General features: G+C 46.2%; 1 pseudogene; it reads left to right on the top strand.

Annotated features, from left to right (window-relative positions):
* The first annotated feature begins 410 nt into the window (after positions 1 to 410).
* LOC113408075 overlaps positions 411 to 6,875 on the top strand; it is a 36,390-nt pseudogene continuing 29,925 nt past the window's right edge.

The following is a 6,875-nucleotide window of genomic DNA, read 5'->3' as shown; positions in this document are numbered from 1 at the left end:
CCACCCCTGGACAGAGGGTAAGAGACCATCACCGAACCTTGCCCCGGAAAAAGTGGGACATGGTCCGACAGGAACTGGATACAATGCTGGAGATGGGGATCGTGGAGGAATTGATGAGTGAGTGGCACAGCCCCATCGTCCTAGTCCCGAAGCCCAACAGGACTGCTCACTTTTGTATCGACTTCCGAAAGGCCAATGCCATCTCCCCCTTCGATGCATACCCGATGCCGCGAGTGGATGAACTGCTAGAACGGCTCGGGTGAGCAAAGTACTTGTCAACCCTAGACCTAACCAAGGGATACTGGCAGATCCCCCTCACACCAAACTCCCGGGAGAAGACGGCCTTCCCAATGTCTTTCGGCCTCTTCCACTTTATAACCATGCCATTCGGGCTACACGGGGCCGCCGCTATGTCCCAGTGGCTGATGAATAAGCTCTTACAAACCCACGAACAGTACGCGGCGGCGTATATAGATGACATCGTTGTCTACAGCAACAACTGGGAGAAACACCTACGCCACCTGGCTGGGGTGTTGCAGGCCCTCAGGACAGCCGGCCTCACAGCTAACCCGGCAAAGTGCCACCTCGGGCAAGAAGAGGTAACCTATCTTGGATATACGGTGGTGTGGGGGGGAACTGACACCCCTAATCAGCAAGGTACAAGCCTTCCTAGATGTACCCGTCCCCAAGACGAAGAAGCAGGTGTGCCAGTTTTTGGGCCTAGCCGGATATTATCGCCGCTTCATGACAGATTTCACATCCATTGCTGCACCCCATCGGACTTTACAAAGAACTCGCAGCCTCGACAAGTGCAGTGGTCGGAACAGTGCAAGGAAGCCTTCGAAACCCTGAAAGAACGACTCATGAAAGAACCAGTCCTGCAACACCCAGACTTCTTAAAGGAATTTATACTTCAAACAGATGCCTTGGAGGCAGGCTTGGGGGCCGTACTCTTCCAGGAATTAGATGGGGAAGAGCACCCAATACTGTACCTAAGTTGTAAACTGTTCCCCCGAGAACAACATTATTCCACAATAGAGAAAGAAGCCCTAGCAGTGAGATGGGCCATTGATGCCCTACATTATTATCTGCTGGGGAATAACTTCAGGTTGATCACAGACCATGCCCCCTTATGGTGGATGCATAGTATGAAGGACACAAACCCCTAGATTATGCGATGGTACCTCTCCCTCCAACCCTATGACTTCCGCGTGTTTCATCGCCCAGGTAAGGCCCACACTAACGCAGATTTCTTCTCTAGACAGAGTGAGGGGGAGGAGGAGGCGGACCAACCCGGAAGATCCTTCTTAAGTGGGAGGGTGTGTGATGGGGCAGCAACACCCCGCACCAGCTCCAGCAGCGTCAGGCCGGTAGCACTGACGGCGGAAGTCCCGCCCCGTCTGTACTGGGCATGCTCCAAATGCTCTGGGAGTATAAAAGGAGGGAGCCCAGCTCAGTCTGGGCTGGCGGCCGCAGGGGAAGGACCTGACTGGGAAGCTCCTGCGGAGGACCAGCCATCGCCCGTGGAGGCACAGGGGACTGAAGCCTCTCCAGGCCGGCTGGAAGCCCTACTATGGGAGGAACCCGGAGAGGCGACTGACTTGGAGGCCCGCAGGGAACCTAGAGACTCGTGGGAGACCTCGACACTCAAGCCGGTAGGAAGCGACCTTGGGGGGCGGAGGGGACAGAGTGGTACCTTGTCCCCAGCAAGCCTCAGCGTGTTTTGGTAGGACCCTCCCCCCCCCCCCCCCCCCCCCCCCCCCCCCGCTGAGCCAGTGGCAAGGTCCTACACTGCGGTTAGGGCCAGAGGATGGGGCGACTCTATGGACTCCGGCCATTAGGCCGAACTGCCTGCAATCCGGGGTGACTCTATGGACTCCGGCCATTAGGCCATACTGCCCTGTATCAAGGGGCATGAACCCTCACAGAAACCCAGAGGGAGTGACAAGCAGAGAAAATGGGAAGGAAACAAAAACAGTGACTTCTGTGAGCAAACAAATGGATGTGCCCTGAGCCGGTCCTGTCTGTGAGTTCAGGCTCTCCTGCATTGAATCAGTAGGAGCTATGCTAAGGGCGTCCCTGTGACAGATTTATGTTACCAATTTGCCTGAGGTGTCAGGTGATTAGGCTGAGGCCGCAGGATTGTTAGGGGAGGAGATGACGGAGCACACCAAGTGACTGAGTTTTAAAGCTTTATTAATAAAATAATAGTGGAAAGTGCTGGGGGTCCCCCACATTACTTAGAGGAAGAAAGAAAGCGTTAGTGCCCCAAGCCCACTTTTATACTCACATACGCACTACCCGGGGCTGGGCAAGCCTGGATGTAACGTACGAAGAACGGGGGAAGAGGTGGATGGAAGTTCTGTTCTGTGCATAGGTCGTCCAGGGTTCGCTGTTGATTTTTGATTTGCTTTAGCTCTTAGGAGGGTTTTAAGTTTGGGGGTCTTTTGAGGGCGTTTTGTTTAGGGACCTTTGTTTCCTGTGCTTTTTGTACTACTTTAAACCGGCTTTTTGTGGCCTTTTTAGCGTTTCCAAAACACACCAGTTTCAGGGACGTGAGACAGTTGTTTTTAACCTTGCTGGCCTTTACTGTTTTCCTATTTTTCTGGGGTTGGGTAAGATTTTGGTACAGCTTTAGGCTTTTTGGCTGTATAGAGTTTGTTTGAGTGGAGTGACCTTGGAGTGGAGCCGGAGTTTTATTTTTAGGCTGAGCTGAATTGTTGCGTTAACCCATTTTCTTCTCCCTTCCTCCCCCTTCAGCCTCTTGCAACCTGCAAAAGAATCTTCCACTTTACACTCACACCTTTAACCCTTCCCAAAATGCTTTGTGATGCTTGCAACAGCGTTAGCAACATACAATGCTGATCTGCCTTCCCAGGGGACCCCCTGAGGGAGGGGGCCATTGGGGTGTGACATTTCCCCCCTTGACCCGGAATCAACATTTTTGTTGTGCGGGGTCACCACTTAGATTTTTATCCTCCCTTGGACACAGTGGCTAGGGTTACTGTTGATTTTTTTTTTATATAAATAGCAATATAGCACAAACAAAATGGTTAGGGCAGCAACAATTGCATACACTAACTAGTAGTGGCTTTTGGCTTTATTAGTAACATAGCATAACGCATTTTTTTGTTGACATAGATGCCCCATCCGGATGGCTGTAACAAAGGCAGCTTTTTTTAGATTAAACGTGTGCTGCAACACCATAAAGGAAGAGGCATCTGTCTGGAATACAGTTAGTTGTTTTTTGGGTGTGCGTTAAGAGGAAAACATTGGGTGTAATTTATGAAAAATTAAACACAACATAATTAGAGATATTAACCATACTTTGCATAACCACGGGCCAATACACTCTCAGGCACAACATTTTTCGGTGCAACAGCACATCGAGGGACACCCTGGGGTAGGTGGTTCTCCCAACACACGCAGAGGTATTGGTAAACACAGGAGCTTTAGTGAGGGCATATTCTGATGCCTCCACTTCTCAGCAGATGTGTTGACCGACCTTATAAAAGCGACCGGACATTACCTTTTTTTTTTTTATACATTATTTGAGGGGGTTTATAGGCCACAATTGCCAAGCGTTGCCCTTTGCAATTTATACGTGCTGATAGTTTGAAGATGTAGTTAGCACATATTGCTTAGCCATGTTATTGGCGGGGCACCACCTTTCACACTTTGCGGTGGACCACCCAGTTTTTAGAGGCAGCCTTTTAAAAGGCCTGGTTGGATTTTAATAGCAGGGGCCCACACTTTTTTTATGGGACCAAAGGCCGTGAAGGAGCAAGCTATGCCCGTGCATTTTTAGTTAGTGAGCCTTTAGAAATAGCGAAAAGGCCATTGCTTCCGGGGAATTCCTGAGTGGAAGTGAATTTTCTCAGGCCAGGCTTTATGGAGCACATTCTTTTGGATGCTGCGGACTTGCTGGGTTAAATATTGTTGGAGCTGGGAGCACACCGAATCCCAAGCTAGTTGGTTTTTGGCCTTAATTATGGTTTTAATTAGTTCCCGCAAGGTGTTCTGCGTGTGGAGGGCTAATTTGGCAGTATGTTTGAGGGCGGAGGTGGCCACTGTAACATGAGTGAGATCTGCACTTGTGACCAGCCCCATGGCCTTTTCCAACTGTCCCAACAGCTTGTTTTCCATGGGCCCCTGCTGAATATTCCAAATATTGACCGCTGAATTAGCCCCATTTTACAAGGCGATCACTAGGGTCTGCCTTTTTTGGGGGGGACAACATCTGGGTAAGGAGGGCAAGCCTGCCTTCCTTCCCTGGTACAATTGGGAAGGAAGGCTGGGAGTTGGAAGTGTTTTTGAGGCAAATAAATGTCTAAAGCTTCCAAAGCGGCATTAAGGAGAATTTAGCATTGAGCCTTCCATTTGGTTGCTGGTAAAATTTGCCACCACCGCTGGTGGGGCGATTGGACGTAACGTTGTCCCGTGTGGTGCTGCTGGCGGGGTATGGAGCTTTTTTGGGTTAATTTTGTTTGGGACGCAATTGGGGAGGGACATGCAGAGCCAGGGGACCTGGGGCTCTCGGCCAGGGGCCGCCCCTGGAAAAGACCCAGAAATACATTGTATTACAATGAAGAATTTTGCAGGTCTGAAACAGCAAGAGTGGTTCCACCACTCCTGTTCAGGGTGTTCCCGGGCTCTCGCTATTACTGCCTTGTCCTGTTAACAAAGCAAAAGCAAAAGAACAACATAAATGCACCTATTGGGGAAACTGATGTTTGGACGAAAAACTCCCTAAGTTATTAGTCGTCCTGTTATAGCCCTTCCTAGCTTCTGTTTTGGATGTTGTTTGCTTGGTTTAGGAGGTTACAACAACAACATTGCGTCCAGGGATCAGGGATTGTTATTACTTGCGAAAGGGCTTTTTATTTTGCTCCAGGCCACCACAGGAAGAACAGGGTTTGTTCCCATGGGATCCAGGGGAGGTTTGGGAACACCCACCAGGTATGTTGCTGTGGCATTGCTGTGTCTATTTGGACTATTCACTGTCTTTAAGGCACCTTCCCTTCAGCCTTACGCCACACTGGGGCTTGGGCCTTGGGCCTTATTGGTGGCTCGAACCATGGAGAGCCTTTGGAGGTACTTTCCCTCCTCATAATTGTAATTATTTAGATAATTCCATGGATAGATGGAAACCTGGATGGTCCAGGCAGGTGGTTGATCCACAACCGAGGTCCACGACGCCATGACCAGAAACCTAGGGAGAAACATATTTTGAGCTTATTGGCATGTGGCCTTTTTAGTTTGCCTGCTAGCTGAAGCTGGTACCCTACTGGGGAGATGCGATTTACAATGGGGTACGGACCAACCCACTTGGTATTCGGAGTGTGGGCTGCCTTTCCCAGCTTTTGCAACATACATTTTTAGTTTACTGGCTTGAGGTCTGGGGTAGCTAACAGTGCTAGCAACAAGACAAGACAAAACATAGAACACAAAACAAAATTTTTATTGTGACAGTAGATTTATGGTATTTTGGGGTTGCTTTTTAGTTATTAGCTTTTTTTGAAAGACAAAAAGAACATGTGTTTACCCCTTTGGGGGTGGCAGATTATTGCTTTATATATATATATATATATACATACCCTTGCTGATTGCAGGCAAAATAGAGGAATTATTTTATATTTGTTTGTGTTTTATAGGCAGGCCAGGTTTTAATGGCTTTTATTTTTTTTTAGTTAGGTTATTTGCATTAATATAGACGCTTTTTGGCTTGCTTTTAGATTTAAAGCCATTAGCAGCTTAGAGACTTTGTTTTAAAAGGGACACAATTAATTTTTACCAGAGTTTTGATTACTTTTAATTTTTGCTTTTAAAACATACAGAGATTTGAAAAGGAAAACAGAACTTATTGTGGCTTTTTTGGAGCCCTAATATAACTTTAATTAAGTAGCATGGTATGTTTGCATTTTTTTTGTTGCACATGTTTTGGGGAAAATGCACATTTTTTTACATTGCTTTGTTTTTACATGGCTGTATATAATTATATTTTTTAAAAATACATTTCGGGCAGTAAGTTTTAATAGAACCCCCTTATGGTTTTTTTTTAGCAAATTTGATTACTAAATTGTTTATAGTTAAATTATTTTAATTAGATAGGTTTTTTTGCTTGGATTATTTACAGACTTTTTTTGGAAAAGGGCCCATTTTTTTTAGAATAGCTGCAAAGAAACCAATATTTTTTTTAAATATTTTTCTAATGTTTAACTGCTTAATTTTTTTTAGTTTTTGTAGAGTAAATTTTTTTTAATTACTTGCTTATTTTTTAAAATGACACTTTAACTTAGATTTTATTTTAAGTATTATTTTAGGGATTTGAATTTTTTATGTTTGCATTTTTTTTATTTTTGGCTATTATGTTTTTAGGAAATTTAACCTGTTTTTTATTTTTTTTATTTGTTGCTTGCCTGCTTGTTTGGGCCTGATTATGTTTTTTTTGTTGAACCATCCCTTTTTATGGGAACAAGCTTTGTTTCACTACCAATTTAGCAAGAGGGATGGGCTCCTTAACTAGCCCCCATCCCTCCCGGTGCCTTTCCTCATTGTAATTATCCCAGGGGGTGCTTTTCTTGTAGTTGGGGGTGCCTTCTTTCCCTTCACCCGCTGGATCTTTCTTGGTCTTAATGAGAGCCATTATAGGGGTGCCACCAGGTTCTGCCCAAAATTGAGGATTCTCACAAAGGGAGAGATTAAATCCCTCACAAGGGTCACCCGGGTGCGTTTCACTTTTTTCGTCTGGAAGTTTTATATTAAGGCCTGCAACTTGTTCTGGGCGTAGGCTTGGGTTGCCGCCTGGTTAGTGATTTGCACTTTTAGTTGCTTATTTTTTACTAGCTGTTGGGTACACACTTTTTTTTTTTTTT

The sequence above is a fragment of the Terrapene carolina genome, unplaced genomic scaffold (genome assembly GCF_002925995.2).
Source record: "Terrapene carolina triunguis isolate 2854851 unplaced genomic scaffold, T_m_triunguis-2.0 Scaffold740, whole genome shotgun sequence".
Lineage (NCBI taxonomy): Eukaryota > Metazoa > Chordata > Testudines > Emydidae > Terrapene > Terrapene triunguis.
Note: the sequence above shows the minus strand (reverse complement) of the source record. Positions and strands in the feature narration are given on the sequence as shown.